Source organism: Pezoporus flaviventris, unplaced genomic scaffold (genome assembly GCF_033815535.1).
Source record: "Pezoporus flaviventris isolate CSIRO_AGI_PZ_B2104156 unplaced genomic scaffold, CSIRO_AGI_Pfla_v1 ptg000005l, whole genome shotgun sequence".
In the NCBI taxonomy this organism is placed as follows: Eukaryota; Metazoa; Chordata; class Aves; order Psittaciformes; family Psittacidae; genus Pezoporus; species Pezoporus flaviventris.
This window is the reverse complement of record NW_026892553.1, coordinates 16983093-17004096: the sequence shown is the minus strand read 5'-3', so window position 1 is coordinate 17004096 and position 21004 is coordinate 16983093. Positions and strand designations below refer to the sequence as shown.

The 21004-nt window shown below is 36.7% G+C and overlaps 1 long non-coding RNA gene across 2 annotated transcripts in view; it reads left to right on the top strand.

Annotated features, from left to right (window-relative positions):
* The first annotated feature begins 8925 nt into the window (after positions 1-8925).
* LOC133265220 (uncharacterized) overlaps positions 8926-21004 on the top strand; it is a 109016-nt gene continuing 96937 nt past the window's right edge. For both annotated transcript variants that reach the window (XR_009741901.1, XR_009741900.1), the window contains exons 1-2: positions 8926-9145; positions 9883-10010. This is a non-coding gene — a long non-coding RNA (uncharacterized LOC133265220). The remainder of the gene's footprint in view (positions 9146-9882; positions 10011-21004) is intronic.

The window sequence follows — 21004 nt, the reverse complement described above, 5'->3', positions numbered from 1 at the left end:
AGGAGCTATTCACAGGAGGGAGTATTAGCATAGCCACATTCCACTAAAAACACTCTTACTCTTGCCAAGTTTCTGTGCATAAAATCATACGCATGCTGTGTTGATGTTATTAGCTTCCATCGTTCAAGCTGCTTCAGTCCCCTCTGTAAAAATGTATACTAAAGAATCTTTATATGCTAGGGAATATGATCCGTAAACGCTTTAAAGTGTGATACATTTGAAAGACTACAAAACAAAGTGTGTCAAAATCCAAAAAAGATGACTGGGTGAATGACTCTTTGAATTATTTCTGTTTCCTAACTGTGAAAATTGAATTGACTGATGGTAGAAAGAAATACTTAACTGGTTTTATTATATTAGCTTTTATTTCAGTTGCTTGTCCTTAAATTCTGTGGTTCCGTAATCAAAATCTTGAAGTTTAAGCAGCTTGAGACATTACAGAATCAGTGTATAAATGTAAGCCCTATTTGAAAAATATTGCTTGTTTTCTTTCAAGACAAAGTTGTATGTGGCTCATAATGCCATTGCAACATGTAAGAATGAATTACTGTACTAAATTGGTGACTGACAGACCTTTTAGTTCATGAATTTGTGGTGCCTGAATGCTTTCTTGAAAAGAACATACTGGTTCAGACATATTTTGTGACTCTACTTAAAAGCCTGCTCTCTGAATCAATCCTCTCATAAGGAAGTAGGGAAGAAGCTTAAGGCTTCTCCATTTAATATTCCTGTGCAGCTAAACTCTACCCCAATCCTTACAATCCTCTGGCCATTCACATGTTAAAAGATCAAATCTTGGATTTTTTTAAATGTAAAAGAGGGAACTACATAGGGATAAACAGCTACTTACTGGAACCCAAACTGTTGGTTTTGAGACTTGATTTTCTGAATACAGTTACTTTCTGGCATGTGCTAAGTCTCTTCTCAGAGTCCTCGCTCAGTTCTCAGCCAGCTGAGCCAGAGTTTTTACTGCACTGTGGTATTTCAAACTGCATCACTTTACTTCATCCTCCTTCTGTTTCACTTTCCTAAGTCGGGAAACCCATAATTGGAGGAGATGCTGAGGGTCAAGGGACAGGATGGCAAGATTAAGTTACTGGGAATTTTTAGGTTTGCCTTTTGTTTAAGCATAGGGGAAGCTATTCACATAAAACACAGCCAAAGGAGACCAAGACTGCAAAATCAAACCCCAAGTCTAGAATTGTTAAAACTGAGGAAGTCTTTTTTTTTCCTTTTAAAGGAATTGTGATATAGTCTTCAACAAGAGACTTACCATCTTCAACTGTTGTTGGGAAAGAGTATCTGAGAGTGAAACAACCCAATGAATGTGCAAGTGTTTATACACATTAAAAAAAATGCTTTGATTGTCACAAAGGCTGCAGAATTGTTAATGCATGATGTAGTGGGAAATACTGAGTAGGAGAGGTTAGATTTCAGAACACAGTGTCCTGACCGAGGCTGCTCAGATTAAATTTTATCCAATTCAGAGGTTTGGGAATAATGTTTAAAAACACTGAAACAAATATTAATGCTGGTTTCCTCTATTTTTTTTGGCTTACAATTTAAGAATTTAACACTGACTTCCAGTTTGAAGTAAATTAAATCAGTGATTTTAATGTTCCCTGTGCTGTAAATGTAAGTACTTTGGAAAACGGTTCCTCTTTTAGGTTGGGTATCCTAATTTAAAGGAAACTTAATTCTTTCTCTGTCTTTTCTTCATCTAGAAAATGAAGATAACAGTATTGCCTCATGAGGCAGTGTCTGTTTGTTGTTTGGCTGCTGTAGTCAGAGGATTTAAAGTGCTGATCAAGAAATGAATTATTTCATATTCCAGAAGTTAGTTACACAGAGTGCAATGAATGCACACAGTGTGAATATCATCAATGGGATTGACATATTGATGAAAATGATAGGTCAGCTTGAAAGATTGCTGTCGGTCCTGAGCTTTTAATTAATAAATGTACAAGTTCTAGCACAGGATAGTTCCAAAATCCAGAATAGTTATTTTACAGGCTTTTTTATTCTTTTAATAATTTTTGAAATCCGTAATCTTTACAAAGATTACTGAAAGACTGGACAGGAGAGTAATCATTAAAAAATCCTCAAGTGTTTGAAATAGTTTCAGTATGATAAAATGAACTTGTTTGTTATTAAATGTGTAAACTCAGTAATTAGATATCAACTCACAGAAAATGTTTCTATATGGCTTATTTTAAACTATTAATTTTAAGAAATATATTTGTTATTTTGGATTTTTGACAAGAAAACATACTGAGTTTGGTAGAGTCTTTAGCAAGAAACTGCGTTTTAAGGAATAACATACTATAAATGTGTTCTGATTTTTTTCCCCCAGATACATTTGGACAAAGTTTTCACCAGGTTGTTCATGTTATGCTGAATCTGGATGAACCCAATAATGAGAATTAAACTAGCCCTCAAGATATGGAACAAGAGTGAGTCAAACAAAACAAGCAGAATAAAATGGGATTTTTCAATGTGCAAAAAATTACTCAGGTAAAGCTCTGCTGTAACATAGTTTCCTGTCAAATACAAATCAAACAAAAGTTCTTGCTGTTGGTTTGTTTAATACAGCTGCTCACAATGATTACAGAATTACAAAAGGAAAACCATGCTGGAGAATCAAAAGGCTAGAGCAATTCTCTGTACATGAGCTCCCTCCAGCATTGCAGTGTCATGGAGCATTTGCTATCAGAAATGGAAAGAAACTGTGGAATATTGTTACTCTTAACTCTTCTTTATTTCCTCTGCAGTATTGCCAGATGTCATTGGATCATTGTCTAGCACTTAGTGATAAGAGGAAGCCTAGAGCGACTCCGGACTATCACATACGCAGGTGGGATATAACGCCCTGCTACTGATGACAGTAGGTTGTGGGAAGATTGAAGCTGCAAGCAAAAAAAAATTACAAAGTCTATTCAGCTAAATATGTTGGCAGAGGACTGTTTAGCTCCCATTGCTCACATTTTATTCATGCACCCAGAAAAAGTTAATGGTCAGGATATGTAGCTGCACATTTGACGTTTCACATGTTTATTATAAATTTAATGTGACTAAACTTTGTTATAGTCTACTTGAGAATGCCCTCAGTATATGTGATTCATTTTGATTTACTTGGTACAAAAGTTTTCCCTAATATAAAACCCCATTCTTCATTGTCCCAGATTCTCATTTATACAAATTTCTTGTATCATGAATTTTGTACAGATTCCTGACAAGGTCCCCTATGTCACTAAGCTTGTTAAGGTCTGTGCTGCTCCATGTGGTACATCTAAAATCAATTTCAGTCACATTTGACCACTGTGCAGATGGAACATTATTCATGCATTAGACTTTCTAAGTGGGGTAGAGCAGAACCTTACATTTATTCGTTACAATTGTATCTGCATTTTTGTATTATATATGGTTCAGTTACCTTCTGAAGAAGACCAGAAGATGCCTCTGGAGGCAACACAGCGTGCATCAGAACTGATTTATACTGTAACATCTGTCAACTTTTCCCTAGGACCTAGTTGTGCCAGGATATACATGTCATTTTTTCTAATGACTTATCAAAAGGTAGAGCCTGACTGTGGAAGGAAGTGTACCATGAGTCTGATACTACTTTCTGCCATTTTTCCAAGGAATTGTGTTCAATGGGCATTTACGAGCTCGAGGATTTGTAACTTGCACTTTAATGTGCATTTTACCCATATGGTTAACTTTTCTCCTTAATGAATTTCTGAAAATAAGGCATAGAAATGCTGTTGTAGAATGTGTAAGTGTACCTGCAATGAACCACAAAAATTTTCAGGACTTCATTTTCCTTTCCTATGAAGTTAGCTGAAATTTCAAAAATATCCTCAAACTGACATCCATCTCGCTTCTTCTCCTACCCTAGCAAACAGGAAAGCAGGCATAAGAAGGCTTAGAATAGCCAGTGTATTTTATAACACTGATTAGCACAATGACTTGAAAATAGTTCTCTTGCAGCTCATGTGAATATTTTGCCTACTTGTATATTGTATCTCTCTGTCATTTTTTATAACTACTACTTAGTATGCTAGTTGAGTGACAGTTAGATACTCAGAGGAGTTACCAAAATTATGAACGATGTAGAACCTTCAATTCCTCATTTCAGTTTTATATCCATTATCCATTTATTCTATGGTTATTTTCTTTTCTTACTCTTAATTTAACCAGAATTTCATCCTGACCTGAAAACCCTTTTGTAGCAAACTCCAAATAATATAGCACCCTTTACTATAAAATGTTCACATTAATCAAAGGCAGGAAGCTGAAAAACAGATCAGATCCATAACCATTCCTTTACTAAGAAAGTGCATCTTCACCGTATTAAAAACATAAACACTGATTTCTTCATGAAAAGAAATTTTGTATTTGTATTAAAATAATTAATATTTGCATTATTGCATATCCTTTTTAGGAAAAACAGTCTTTAATATCCTGTGGGGTTCATTGGCATAGATAGGTTCTTGAACCACTTCAGGTCAGTCAGTTTTTGTTGTATGTGAGCATGATGTGAAACAGTGTTTTGCCACTGGAGGTCTGATTGTTTTCTGTGCTTGGGGAAATCACTAGCTACACTATATCAGTTATGAAATACGTGTGTAAATGAGCAGGAATTTTCCTTTTCCTTCCAAGAGAGGTTGAAATTATAATTTAGCATACACTAGAGCTCTCTTAGCCTGTCCTGAACAGTCCTATTTGTAAGTAAAGTTACAAACCATAATATAGCACTTTATTATGATTTCTATTTGGAATTCAAATTACTTTGGTTAATATTAGTTAGACCAAATAAAAAATTTCTAAGATTACATGCATTACATGGATAAATACAAAAGTAAAAAGTAAAATTCAAGTATAACTTCAGTTATATATACTATATTGTAGATAACTTCAGTTGGTTTTGCACATTTTAATTCTGCACCAAGTTTTGTCTTTTTGTGATAGTTGGCTTTACTGCTTTTATATTGACTTGGTTTAACAGACCGCCTTATATGTTAGAGTGATTTAGGATGTTACATACTTTTTTATTTTTCTGTTTATCTTTCTCTTGTAAGTGAAAATACACTGTGCAATTTGTAAGACATATATTTGTGAGTTAACTACACAAATCTGTATTTTAAAGTTTGAACATAATGTTGAAGTATAATGTAGTTATGTGTTTATAACAGCATGTGAAGTGAAACTGCTGTTCACCTCAGCTATACTGGCTGTTCAGGGGACAGATCATCTTATTGCTTCCTGGCAGTTGACCATATTCTAAATAATCGACTATTCATCAGTTTGTGAGAAGAAGTCTGATATGTATGAAATTATCTTAATTAGTGAAGTTATCTAGAATGTGAGGCCTGGCTCCAATCTCTTGGAAAACAGACCAAATCTAAAAGAAGAAACTGAAAGCTCCCCTTGCAATAGAGAGCATCCAGGACTTGGCACAGTCACCTGAAACATGGCAGGGTGAGTGATGGGAACTTGGATAAGCATTTTTCTTAGGAATTCTCAGTTTGCTCTGTGCAATTCAATATGGTGTGGTGCTTGAAAGCCACCATGGTATCAGTTATTCAACAGCACTGCAAGGAGGTTTATCACTTTTTATACGTTCCCATAGTCACTGTGATGGTTTCCAAAAACACATATGTAAGAAAACTTGGAGCAGACTTGGTCAGATCAACCAAGCTTCTTTCCATCCATTCTTTAATGCTTATTCATTTTGGAAAATAGCAACATAGGGACACGATGAGATCTCTTATATAATTGCCTTGGTTTCACACAATTAAAACCTATGTATTACAAGCAGAAAGGAAGACTTAAATCTTGTTCTTTCTGATGTCTTCCATCTACAGTTTTACAAACAACTGACCTATGCAATCTAGTAGTAGCTCGTTTGGTGGAAACTAGTTTGCAGGTTTCGGAACATTGGGAGCTAGTATGCAGAGAGCCATACTTTGCTCAAAGAGGGGGAAGTTCGTCCATTAATGTTTTTCTAGCTATGTGTGGGTTTTGTTGTGTTTGGGGGTGTTAATCTGTTTACTATCTTCATTTCTACAAGCATTCAGTTCTTGTCCCTTCTTTTGTGTTGCAGTGCACAAAAAAATAACATTTAAGAAAAATCAACATTTTGATTTTCTCTCTTGATATGTCCACAATAGGAATGAATAATGGTGACACATTGTCCTCAGAAGATCAATAGGATCAGAATACTGCATGAAACTATCAGAAAACACTGACTTACCATTAACTTTCTGTTCCAGCTGTATTGTATTGAAATCTTTGGACCCAAGCTTCGAGTATAAGTCTTATTGTTATGGTCAAGGAAAAGGATTTTTGTCTGTAAACATTCCAAAAAACTTATATGTGGCTGCCAAGTCAAGTATTCTGTCTGGCATTTGTGAGTTAATGAAAGAACTGCTGTAGCTTTGTAGCTGGATTTCAAAATACAGATTCTGGAAAAGTGTATTGCAGATGTAATGTTACCCAAGCCTCTCTTAATGAGAATTTACATAAAGAATGACCCAGTGGAATTGCAGCACTGTATAGTGCTGCTGTTTAGGAGAATGGAATCATGTCTCAAGCCTAGAGCAACTTAAAAGTGAGGATTTGAAGCTTTTGGTCTCAGGGGGCAAAGTAAGTGCTTTTCAGTTTCTCAAGCCATTCACTGTTGACTGAAGTAGCCTTCTATAGATAGCTGCTAATAGAAAGACTAAAATTATTCAAATATGCCTAATAGTCTGAAACAATATAATGTGTTTTATTTTCACTGTGCTTTTTCTTCAGTGAAGAAATAATCATAAGGTGCATTTTTACAGGACAATTATACATATAAAACAGAATGTGAAAAGCAACATCTTACACCTGAAACATTCAGGGTTCCTAGGTCATGGCTAACTCAAGTACTAGGTAGGCCTGTTAGCACTCACCTCCTGAGAACTTCCTGTCCCTGATGTTAGTCATATTTAACCTGCCATCTCTGTGGTCATATGTGTAAACAGACTGAAATATACACTAGAGTGAGAGAATGTTCTCCCAGCTATCCAAGCTGCCCAGATGAAGATATGTGTTACCATGGAGTCCCTCTATAGTCATTAAGGATTGATGCACACATCTGGAGAATGGTAGTGATTTTAGAGGAATCATATTCTGTAAGTAGTGCATGTTTTTGTTGGCAGTGCACGAAATCAACGGTTTCTTTTAAATCCACAGTTATATGCTTGAAGTTTGATGCTTAACTTTAGGTTTAATATTATTTCCAATACTGTTCCTACTTACTGTCAGCATATGGAACAATTGTTGCATTAATTGTATTAGGAGAAAATATAAAAATGAAGGGTAGTAGAAGATGTAAAACAGTATCTCAGAGTTGCTCGACATGTAAGTTTCCATCTGTGTGTTTATATAATGTAAAACACGAAATAGAAATTTATGTGTACCAGAAATAAGCAAAAAGGAATATCATTGACAAACTCATCTGGGAGACACAGAGAGAGAGTGAGAGATGGATATACACACACCAGACTACCCAATGCGGAATTACTTGCTCAGTTAGCAGATTTCAGTGGTGCTAATTGCACTGGTCCTGCAGTACATCACCATCGTTCTTGCTGAGAAATTTCTCCCCAGGCACAGTGAGGGTCAATGTAAGATATTGAGACATTTAATTTATACTTTCGTAGGTTACTTTTATTTTTGTCTGGAAGTATAATCAGAATTTAAGTTAGTTTTTCTAATGCCATGAACTGTTTAGAGATAGATTTATGAAAATTGCAAGCTTTTTAAAATACAAGACTTGAGCGAAAGGGAGATTTGTTACCTCAGAAAGCTTTTCAAGTTGTAAGTAATTGACCACTATTCCTCTGAAATAGGCTTATGGGAAAATATACATCCTTCTCCTTATATAAATGAAAAAACTGAGATAGAAATGGAGTGATTTCCTCAGGGCCATAAGCTGCAATTGGAATCAAAATTATTACTGAGTAGTTTGTGATCCAGCTCAATACCTGGCTGTAACAATACTTACAGGGTCTCCCATGCCTGTCTGTCACTCCTAGAATTACTAGCTCTGGGAGCTATTTCTCTGTGAATGACGATCGTAGTTTACAGCTTCAACTTATTCAGAAACAAGTTTGGTGGATGAGTTCTCTTTCTTTAATCCGTCCGAAGTTTCACTTCTAAATATAATTTGTGATTGAATGATTTAGTTCAGATTGTTCCTAGTGAAAATGCCGCATCCGTAACTCATTTCATGAAATATTTCCATTTCTGGTAGGAAGTATCAGGTGTTTTGTACTTGGGAGAAAAAGTTCTTCATTGAATTACTGCTTCATGCAATTGCATGCTGTAATACCTTTTATTTAGATGACCTGCAAAGGTTGAAGGGAGGATCAGACTTTCATTACTTTCTGCTTCTGGTGAGGTTAAAAGTGATGCTTTTACCAAGGCTAAGGGAAAAAGTTTTGATTCACAGAAATCAGGGTTCTACACCAGACACCGTTCAATCTGTGTGAGTTCTGCTATCAGCTGGGATGTTAACAGGTTTTCCTGGGCTTCATTGGTTCCTGTGACCTGTCTAATCAACCCTTCACGGAGATGGTTAAGACATGCAGATAGTATCTGGCCCTCATGTCTTCCTCAAGGCTTTCACGCAGAGCCACTTGCAATGGTCAAGACAGAAGGACCTGTTGGCAGCGGGGCACCTGTTCTGGTGCTCAGGGCGCTGTCAGTCGGGTGCAGGCCGTGGGGCAGCGCAGGGCTCCTGCTGCACGACCACGGGGATGTTTCCTGCGCTGTCTGCCCTGAGGCCGGAGATCCGCTGCCCCGGTACCAGCCTGCGCCCGCGCCCGCCCCTCAGGTCAATGCGGTCCCTGGGGCTGGGGGTCACCAGAGACTTGCTGCCGCCTGGAACCTTCCAGAACAGCGCTCAGCGCACGTGCACCGAGCGAGCGAGTCTGTGCCTGCAAGAGGGCTCCAGGAGGGCCCGACCCAACAGAATGGCGACCGGCTGCACCCGTGTGAGGCAGCCGTGGCCTGGGCCTCGGCGGGGTCAGTGACTGACAGGAATAAAAGGGCTGCGACTGCAAGGACTGCAGCTCCCTGAGCGGGACGGCGTTGCTGGACCCGCAGAATGGTGATCCTGTTTCTCTGTTTAATCCTTTCTTTCCTGTCTCTTTTCCTCACACTGCTTTGGGAATTGAAGAAGAACTTGCCCAGAATTTAGTTCCTCCTGACACAGTTTTAAGGATGTTTACAATAAAATTAACTGGTTTTCAGCCTCCCAAGGGCCTGTGGTTTCTCTGCCCAGCCTTATAAAAGATCACCTCTCCCTGCACCCACTGTGCTAGATGGGGTACCACTAAAAAGAGGTCAGATAAACCGCTTTGGTAACTTAAGACCTAATTCAGTGTCTCTTTTCTTTGGGCCATGCAAGAATGGAACTGCTTTGGTGCCTTAATTGTTGCTATATTTGAGAATGTAGAACTTAAAAAAGAGTCTGAAGATCTCTTAGCACAGCTGAGCTGAGCTCACTAGAGCTTGCCTCTGGCAGGACGAGGTTTATAGCTGCTTCTCAGCATATTTGAAAGAAGATTATTGCTGCTGACGCGTTGCAAAAAGGTAACATTTGTGTGCATCAGTGACTAAATTGCCCTCTATTATACCACATCCCATAAAATGACAAACCTCATCAATAAAAAAATGTAATAAAGAAAGTACTTGGGGATTTGTCTAACTGTGGGGAACTAGAAGTACTTAATAATGTGGAATAGCTACATCCAGTGGCAGGTGGGAGGAGTTACTGCTTGTTATTGGAAAACTACTGATTGCAGATGACTTCTGGAAAGGTTTTCTTGTTTTCAAATATTCCAGGTAAAGAAAGGAGTTACAAATGAAGGCTAGTGGTTGCCAGATGACCCTACAGGCTAAGACAGTTGGAAGAGCAAGTATACTGAAGAGATTAATATGACTCTGAAGTACCATCTCTAGTTCACTGGCAGGTAAATTGTCTTGTTGATGAAAGATAATAGCTTTAATTAATATTTTTTTTTCAATTTCTATAAAAACAATGTTATTCTTTATCTTCAACTGTGACAAAATGTTACCTTTATTTCAACCTAAGGTAAGAAAGGTACATAGCAATGTGTGTTCCCCTGACCCATGACTTCTCTGTTGTCTTCCTTCTAGCAAGTACAAGGACAGGTACAGTTTTGTTTTTAAGTGACATACCAAGAGTATGCACCAATATTTCTTTTTAAAAGTGTAAATCATATTACAGAATGCCGAAAATGAAAAATACTAATATTAGATTCTGGTCATCTGTTTCATTTAAAGAGCATCTATAGGTCTTAAATCTTAATCTTACAGATCATTAGACATACTCTTTTCATCACTGATAAGAGTAATCCTGTTTATTAAAGCTTCTATTCTTATGCCCGTAAAGGCAGTACTATGTTCATAGTAATATCAGGAATTAAAGCTTTCTTAATGCTACATTTTAGCTTGCCACAGTGAAGTATTTTCTAAACTGTAGAATCTGTTTCTCTGAACAAGACCAAGCACTTACACAATTTTGCTTTCATGGTGATGTGGTACCCACCTATGGAAAATAATAGGTGTTTGGAAATTTCTTTTCTCTTGCCTTGACATAAAATGATATGAAAAGTCATGAATTAAGGACAAAATAGAGTATTTAGATTATAGTTTCATTTTTTAACAGACTTCTTTACATTTAATGATTGACTATAAGGACATGAACTTCTTTTGAACATGCACCTAATGGGTTGAGAAGGTGTAGCCTTGGAGTGGCTAAGCTTCAAGGTACATGTTTTGTACCTTTCATCTCTGTTAAAGCAAATTTAATCTTTTACTCTTTCATTTTAGCCAAGGTTTGCCATCTATACCACAGCAGAAGTGTGATGTAAAGTAGAAAAGGCAACAAAAAGGGAAAATTTGGGGACTGAGCAAGACTGAAAAACAGAAAGAATCCTGCATGTATTTAATTTTAGCTCTGGAGGTGATCTATTCCTGTGCATTTTATATAAGCTGTTTGTAATATCCTGGCCTCAGTCAGTGAAGACTTAGAGGGAGCATTTAGAACAGAGGCCTGCTTCTTCAGACAAAGCTGAACTAATGCTTACTGTGTCCATCATTTTAGGATTATGTTCTCATCTTAATTTTGGCAGATGTTCTTTAAACCAAGCAGGATCATACTGCTGTTACTTCTAGCTTTTCTCCTCTGATGTGGGTTTTTCAAAGTTTAACAGCGAGTGAGTTACAAATTGACCTACACTTTCAATGAATTTCAAGAACTATTAATGTTACATTGTTATGGGGCAGGTATAAAAGCTACTTTTAGAATTAAGGTTTGCAGTATTCAATGCTTTTGAGTGTTGAGCATTTTTTAGGTGAATTCTGTTTATCTGATAAATGCCTTTGAATTTCAAAGGGAATTATATCTTCATCTAAGCTTGTCTGAAATAATGAAACTTTGTGAATGTTAGAATAGATAATTAATAGGAAAAGTCAGCAAGACATTCATTGCTTTCTTACTAGTTAAAAGGTTTGCTTTACCAGTTTCTATTTTACCAGACTTCTACAGATACTAAAAGTTGTTTGTTTTGTTTGTTTTTTTTTTCTGAAAAACACATTTTTTTGATTACACTAGTTTTTTGGTATGTTATCAAATCCTTTGCTACTTTCATGGTGATTATTAGCAGTAGGCTTTCTTTTGTATGTCAGATTAATAACTTTCAAATGTGTGACTTTTTAAGTAGCAGACAATGCTTTTCTGGCTGCCCCATGTTGCTTTGAATTAACTTTAAATCAAAGACCTGAGGAAGGCTACTCTTACATAAACTAAACACTGATGAAGCTAGCATTGATTAACTGTTAGGCTTTCATTGATTGCATGGTTACAGTTACACAGAAAGATTTCAGACTTTATTTGTGCAGTATTCCTAAATCATAAAAGAGCATTTTGTGTATTGTATGCATTATGGTGTGAATGTCAAATGTAAATCAGAGAGAAGAATTTTTTTCCCTTAAAGTGCCAAGAACTTTTATGTACATTGTTCTTGGTTTGCTAACATAAGGGTTTCTTAAACTATTCTCTTAAGTAAATAAATATGTAGGTTTAGATTTTCCAACATTATAATGGGAAGTGGCTGTTGCTGCTATTATTCCATTCTACAAATAACTGTAAATTCCACTGTAAATAACAGTGAATTAATAGCATTTTCCATCTGAGATTCTCAAAGCAGGTCATCAAACACTTAAAACTTCTGAAGAATAGAATGACCCACAGTGAGGTTTGGCCACAGGAGGAGATATTTTGCTGTGGAAATGGAAGAGCAGCCCACTTCCTGCACGTGCTGTAAGCTGCCCCAGTGCATATAGTACAGTTGGGTGTTGCTGTCCTGTGCCACCTGGAAGGCAAGCAGGAGATGCAAATATGTGCAGAAGAGTATGAGAAGATGTGTCCTATTTAGGTGAAGGTCTCTCCTCTATAGTCCCTCCTATGAGAAGCAGTCTTTCTGAATCTCTTCCTATCTGTAATGATTTATTTCATGTGTGCCAGCTTACCTTTTTGAACACCTTAGTGTTGCAGAACTGCAGTACTGCTCTGTTGGGAAGAGCAAGAGGTGACCTTTCATACCACTATTTTTGCAATTATCTAGTCAAGGTTAAGCTAAGGAGATTCCCCTACTGTTCATGCCTCCCATATCTAGGGTACAGCTGTCTTTATCTGCACTTTTGAGTGCTGGACATAATTTTTCTTGGCTATTTGATCCAGTTAATTATTTTGCAGGCTCCCAGCTATATCCTTGACTCTTCGTGAACTCATGTTCCAACTGAAGGCCAAGATTTTTCTTTCTAGGGGAGCAAAAAACGTTGTGTCACTAATACATGCAGGATGCATACTAACTACTAACATATGCCCATAAGGAATAAGGTTACTATCCCATCTTGGATTAGCAAAACTGAACTTACTTCATGCCATTTCATTTCATTTTCTTCTTCACTTTCATTTAAAAAAATTCTACTGGCTTTTGGGGAAGGAGATTATTCCTATCCTTTGTCTTGTGGGAGTAAGCAGAGCTCTCCAGTATGTCTGTTGCTTTGAATCAGATGTTATAGATAGACTACCTCATTAGTGCACTTTCCTAAGGGGACTCAAATATTTTAAGCTCTGTTCTGTTTTAAACACTGTTCTGTTCTGATCCTGTTCTGCTCTGACAAGTGAGCCTTAAAGCGAGCATAGCTGTGCTGACTGCTTGAATTCTAGCCCTTCACTTCTGCAGGATTCAATGCCATCTTCTTCAGTATTAGTTGTGTCAGACTTTTATGATGTAAACTGAACTACAAACTGCCCAGAGAATTGCAGCTGAGCCAGGCTCTAAGTGGTGTGATAGCAGCCTCCTTGAAAAATACAGGGTGCTATTTCCCCCTTCTCCAAATCCACGTTCTTTCCTTTTTTTGTCGTCTTATTCTTGTTCTGTTAATGGCTTGCCCTCCTTGAAGTTCCACCATTGAAGTTGTATGTACCACTAGCTACAAATACTGCAGTAACTTTTATAATATTTTATTTTTTGTTGGCATCTGCTTTGCCTCCTGCTTTTGCTTTTCAGAAGGTGGCCTGTTGTCCTGGGTTCAGCATTAGCTGTCATTTTTCTCCTTAGTAGCTGGTGCAGTGCTGTGGTTTTGACTGTGTTTTTTGTCCTGGCTGAACCCAGGACACCTGTTCTCAGAGTGCATTGACATAGAGCCCTCAGCTGAGCCCATACTTGTTCCTGAATGTCATAGAAAGGATAGTTTGGCAATCTGGATGTGTGGGATGCAGTTTGGATGTATTTCTGAAGTAATTTCAGAAAGAGTAGCTTTGACCAGTATTTGATCATGTTTCTGCTATTTGTGGGGATTATATTCCACTGTGGCTTGCTTTGGAGTATGTTGTTTTTCTGATCAGGCAGGGACATACAACTAGTTGTCAGAAAAGCAGTAGTCCTATTTAACAAATCAAAAATGCGTGTCATTAACAGTATTGTGGTATGGATGCCTGAGATCACATTGAGGTTATTTGGGTTTTTCAGACTGTTTTCAGGGGTGATATGGATAGGGGCATGCATTCAGGTAGACTGCTATGTGATGATAACCTGGATTCATAACTGGTAACAAAATGAGATGGTGCAGGTGGATTTATACTATACAATAGTGCAACATACAGGAGTGAGAAAACATGGCTTACAGTTTTTCTTCTAGGAAAAGAAAGAAAAACAGTGAAGTTAGAAGGCAACAAATTCAGGTGTTGGTTTATGGAAGCTAAATAAATAATGAGCAGCTCTCAGCTGCATGGATTTTATTGTTGAAAGAGCAGATTTAATATTATTGGGTTGACTTAAACCCTTTTATTTCATAATTTATGATAGAACTTAATAGCTAACACATATAAAGAAGAGATTGGCAGAGGATTATGACTTTTAAAAACACTTAACATATTTTGGCAAATAGTGTGGAGCAACTATCATTTCAAATAATGAAGATACTTAAATAAGGTAATAGATTATTCCTGTTATCATTTTAGTGCCTGTATTTTGCTTAGTGTAGTTGATACAAAATGACAATTTTATTATAATCTTCCTCACAAAATTTTAGTGCTGTAATTTGTAGCACAGTTATAAACTTGTGACTGGGATAGAAAACAGATTACAGTATTTTTTGCCTGGAAGAAACTTTTAAAATCAAATAGAAGTGAGCCTGTTTATATGCGTATAATTATGATTATTTTTTACAATCTTTTCTTTATAAGAACATATTCACTTTGGCAGATTGTTAATTCTGCTTTTAGGGTATGCAATCAAATTTAAAGAAAATGTTTTTTATTGAGGCTGTTATAATCTGAATCTGTTACTTGGGGGCCAGTGTCTCACTTCTTCTCAAAGTAGTTACACTCCACAGCTGAATTGTTAAATAGTACAAGAGATTTCTAAATAGATGAATAATTTTGTTATGAAGATACGTGTGGGAGAAAGCTTAAAATTGAGAGACTGTTCTTTGCCATATGCACTTATGGAAGAGAGACATTAATTATCTCTCATAAACTGTCTTTGATTTCTTGGATCTAGCAGCTTTAAAACAAAAGCCTGACATCAGTAAATACTGCAGTCGTTAATTTTTAGATTCACAAAATATGTGGGTGGGTAAAGGAAAAACTGGGCAAAAATATATGGAGAGACCTTTTTCTTAAATAACTGAATCCTTTGTTTCACTTAGTTCAAAGTATATTTATAGTACAGTTTGCAGCCTGTAACAAGTGTACTGTATGAGAGAGCATATGGAATTAAGGACTATTGTGTACTTCATATACATGAAGGAAAAGACTTGTGATTAGAAACAAAACCATCAATGTTGTATTCTAAATCCTCAATGCTAAACCAAATAACCTGTTATATGTAACAATGCTGAAGTACTTAACATATATATTCTTACAGCTCTCAATCTGCATAGAGTTCTGTAGCATTCTACAGCACTTTGTGAAGCCAGTTTCAGAGTGATGTCTATTAAAAATAAATGTTAATGTTTCAGGAAAGTGTAGATTTTTAAAGGTGATTCATGGTTTCTTTCTTTTAAATAATGAGAATTGTGTACTGCAGGACAAGTTCAGGAAGTATAAAAGCACTTTACAAAGAAAAGAGATTGAATATGGTGTAAAATATTAAAGCTTTATACTGACAGATCTGTTTTTATTTAAATTTTCATTGAATTTTTTCTTTGAAGTAACAACAAGAGACACATACTGTTGGCAGATAAACGATGCAGTGCTGAACAAGTGGCTACTTAACCCTAGAACTGTCAGACACCATTATTTTCAATGTCAAGGACCTGGAAACCTTTATGCAATATATTCTGTTCTTCAAATTAAAATGGTCAAATTTTTTGTTTTTTGTACATTTCTGTGCCATGGCTACATGTGATATCTAGACTAGCTCAGCAGGGAATGCTGAATTTGGCTCTAGACCTCCTTACAACATGAAGCCAAATTATGCTTCAGGTTATCTTGAAAGCTCCAGCAGCAGTGCCTGAAGCAATGTCGTTGTTCTTCTTTTGCTCCAAGTTTTAAAATATACTAATGTCTGAAGCAGACATTCTGTTGTCCTAATTTATAAATATAACAATGTAAGAATCTCTCAAGAGCGCAGTGCGTTATTCTATGAAGGCAAGAATTTGCAATATGCTGAATTCTACTTCTGAATTTTATGTTTACCTGTTAATTAATTTCAGGACATATTAGTATTTTAAATTAGGGAAGATCATTATTGTCCTGGGTTCAGCAGTAGCAGTCATTTTTCTCCTTCTTAGTAACTGGTGCAGTGCTGTACACCAGGACAGTTATGTATGTCTCTGTTGAACTTGCTATGACAAAAGGCTTGTGCATTGTTCTTATTTGAATAAAGCATGTAGGTTCCCAGATACCTGACAGCTGACCCCCAGAAAGACTGGATGGGCTAGTGCCTTTAAGTGACAATAGCGTATACCATCAAAACATGTTGCTTTCTTTTCTGCAGTGTGTAACCTTAAGCAGAAGAAACATATCTTTACCTTCATATTGTAAAAGGAATCTTTCATATATAACTTTTTTATAATTGAGATAAAACCAGGAATTGTTAGAGTCTTGCTGCTTTCAGGTATGAGGCAGGAAAATGTGAATTATGCATATATATCAGAGCTTTACTGTACTAGTTTTATAACAGGTAAATTCTACGCTGCCTTGCTTAAGGGTATGATCTACTTTACTTGACTCTAAGTGAATGGGAAAAGGTTTCCTTATGTTGCTTGAAACTTTGCAGGCTCACTCATCAGGATTTTGCTTGGAATAAAAATATTAGATGAGATCCCTGAATCTGATGCATTACAGTGAGTTTTAATTGGTTGGTAATTGAGAAGAGAGAGCACAGGAGAGGCCACATCCCCAGTGCCGTGTCCATATATTCTGTTCCCTGTGATACTATAGTTTCATCCATCAATGTCAATCAAACTTTATGAAAATGCAGGGGTTTGTTTTGGTTTGGGGCTGTGTTTTGTTAGGGGCTTTTTGTTTGTTTGTTTTGGGTTTTTTTGTTTATTTATTTGTTTTTTCTTTTCTTTTAAGGTGGAATATGTATGGCCACTTAAAAATTCATTTCAAAGAGTCTGCTGTGTTGGACTGCAGAGATAGAAGAGATGCCACCAATATTCCAATAGTATAGAAAAATACTTCAGTACTAGTATTCATAGAATCATAGAATGGTTTGGGCTGGAAAGGGCCTTAAGATCATCTAGTTCCAGCCCTCACACTAGACCGTATTGCCCAAGGCTCTGTACAGCTTGGCCTAAAACACTGCCAGAGATGGAGCATTTACCACTTCTTTGGGCAACCTGTGCCAGTTCCTCATCACCCTCACAGTAAAGAACTTCTTCTTTATGTCTAACTTGAACTTCCCCTGCTTAAGGTTTGAACCCATCACCCCTTGCTCTATCACTACAGTCCTTGATGAAGAGTCCCTCTCTGGCATCCTTGTAGGCCCCTTTCAGATACTGGAAGGCTGATGAGAGGTGTCCACGCAGCTTCTCTTCTCCAAGCTGAACAGCCCCAATTTTCAAGTATATATCATGGCAATATTAATGAGGATTACTCATATTAAAGTCATTTAGTGTATTCTTGGATGAAGGCTACAATTATTCATTGTAATGATTCTGTCCCTCATTTTCGTTTCACTTGCGGTAGGCAGGCCTTCCCCTAATGTTTTGAAGGAAGGGGTAAATTTGAGAACAAATAAAATGTCTTTGCCCTAATTTCTATAATATCTTCTAATTTATCCTTAAAATTATTTATCAAAATCTCTGCGTAAATTCTTGTCAGAACTTCTAATGTGTTCTCTCCATTTATTTACATTCTTCATTTACCTCCCTGTAAGAAAATTCATAACATCAATGAAATGATGAGAGTGAGTTTTAAGTTCTGCTAGGACCGAGGGAAATCTAGACAGAGCCATGGAAACTAGCATTGGAACCATCACTGTCAGCTTCATCACCTACTTTAATTTTACAAAGTACTAGTGGCTGAATTCCTTGATTGCAAACTCAATGGCCATCAGTGGATTACATTTAATCTGGAAACTATTTTGTAATGAAGTATGCTCAGTTAACAAGTGTGATGGGTTGGCACACAGCACCACCAGTGTATGTATGGTATGGAACTTGAGGGACAAAACAAGTTTTGAAGCTGGTGAAGAGAGCCTCCTGCATGAAGTAAACCCCTTCCCTTTTTCCCTTCCCATTCTCCATACCTGACTTGATGTTTTAAAATAACAAATTGGAAATGAATTGGGGGAAAAGGGGAGAAGTGATTACTTCAGCCATTTTACTACTTACTGAGGTGGGGATAGAGCTATCTGATTTGGTCTGTGAAGTGGTGAAATGCTCTTGCAAATACTGCAGAGGCAGAGTCGTGGTAGTTGTGTGTTGTGCCTGAACAGCAGGAAAGGAGAAAACAGGTGCTAAACAGCAATGATTAGCATATGTATACCAACTGATGAGGTGTTAAACATTATCTCATGCAGAGGTGTCAAAACCTTGGCCAAAGGATCTGTTATAACCTGTTACCTGAAACAAGACAGATGATACAAGCCACAAAGGGCTTCATATACCAAATGACCCGGTCAAAATCAGTACAACTCATTTATGTATTTTCAGGAGATTTGCAGTATGTGCGTTCAGAACCAATGCATTTCTCAGCATGGTTAATCATCACATAATCTCATGATGGTTTCAAAACGAATGAATGCCTCATTGTGTGCTAGTGCGGCGTGGCCTTGAAATCCCGTCTCATCTTTTCTTTTGTCACTTGTGTCATTTACTGTGTGATATTTTTTTCTTTAAGTATTACTTGCAGTGGAAGCTGGAAAGCAAGATTTAATGATCTTACTTTAAATTGTTGTCATGGTCTGCTGCTTTTCACACACTGAAATTATCAGGTTCTATTAGCGACTGTGCTCTTCTCTTTCATTTTTATGCCATATATTCTTTATGACCATTTAATGAATGCACTTAACAGTAATACATGTGAATATGATAGTCATGCATCTTTCATGAATTTTTCCTTTAACTTTTGCTCTCCATTTCATGCCCCAGGCATGGCTTGAACTTTTTTCCTTCCTGTTGTCAATATAACCTTCATTGACTCAATTTTCATTTTGTTGCCTTCATGATAACCGAGAGATTCAGTCCCCCGTAGAAAAGTTTGCTACTTTCAGCTATTAATATTTACTTGTATGTAATAACCAAGCTTTTTTTTTTTTGTAATTACAATAGGGCTAAAAAATCTATTATTAAAACAAGATACTGCTTTCATTTTTTTGCATCTCTTCCTTTATTATTTTGGTAGTTATATGAGAAGTGATACTATTAGAAATTGCCAATTGCCTGGAAGATGTCTCTGGGCCTTATGATGAGAGGTGTTCTCACAGTTAGACACTATCCTACACTGTATTAAACTGTCTCCCCAGCCCTCATCCGACAGTATACCCTTGGACAAATGCCATCCTCCATCAATTGCCTGTATTTTTACTATTGTTGTATAGTAAATGTGTGTAAAAAAACCATACTACTGAAATTAAGTTGCCACTCCCTCTTGAAAATAATCAAATGTCTATATTTGAGGATCAATCTATAAATCGTCTTATCCCATTTATCTTTCCTGACCTTGCTTATACCCAAGTAAAACCTCCAGGGATAGGTTCTGGTGCACCTGATATCTTCTTGTACCATGGTGTCTTTGTTGAGAGTTTGATTTCATAGTGTTTTGAAGGTGTGGCTGAAGTAGTACAACTTCATGTAGGCTGAAAGATGGAAGATTCCATGTGAACACTGTGGGATGCTAGCCAACATAACGTACTTTAGTTTATCTATTAATCAAATGCATTATCAAATGTATTATCAGTTTCACTCTAATATGATGCTAAACTATTACAGTTATGACTGTAGTATATGAGAGTATAATAAAGCTTAGAAATGGTATACACAGTTCTTTTCCACCCTTAATGGAAAGTACATATTCTTTAGGGTTTGTTGTGTATTGTAATCAACACATTCTAAAGAGACTGATTCTGGTGGGTGCTGAGCATGTTCATGTTTTGCTGATTTTCAGCACAATGACTGAGTCAATGAGATTTGCATTATTTTTCAGTGATTAATTATTCCTAGTTGGCAAGAGTTCAAGCAGATTTTAAGCATATGATTACCTTTTTCTATTTGGGTTATCTCAACTGTAACAAGAAAGCATTTAAGGGCTTATTCAGTTGTAGTTCTTGAGACCTTGCCAATCAGTTTTGAGAGTCACAGCTACTCACCTTAACCTGCACAGGAATTGCAAATTTTATTTGGCTTTACTCTGAGTTACAGCCTCAATATGGAGCTCATACCTTAGAACGAGTGTGTGTTTGGAGAGGAGGATATGAACCTGTATAAAAGACTGCATTTAATGCATGAACCATTCATTGACATGAGATTGCCTCTTTCCTGGCAGTCCTTCTCACCACAGAGAGTAACTGAAAGAATATTAGGTTACAGAACCTCTACTTTATCTGAATAAATTCTTATAAAAGTGTTTCAGAAGAAGACTTTCCTGCAGATTCACGATTACTTGCCAGCTTCCTATTAATTACGTTACATATAAAAATATGGTGAGGTGGGTGATTGGGCTGTACTGTGTCATACAGAGGCTACATGATTTAGCTATGTAATCTCATGTGAAAAAGAAAACTGAAAAGAGAGAAGTCATATGCTTTTCTACAATAACTTATTTCCTTTAATTTAAAATAAATGTGTTGCTTGTTGATTCTTCCAGTCTTTGCAGCACTGTAAGGGTTAGGATTTTTTAAAAGGAGACAATACTTTACTTTCACGCTATGTTTCTCTTTTTATCTAGATTGTTAGGAAATAAGGTGGATACAGATCA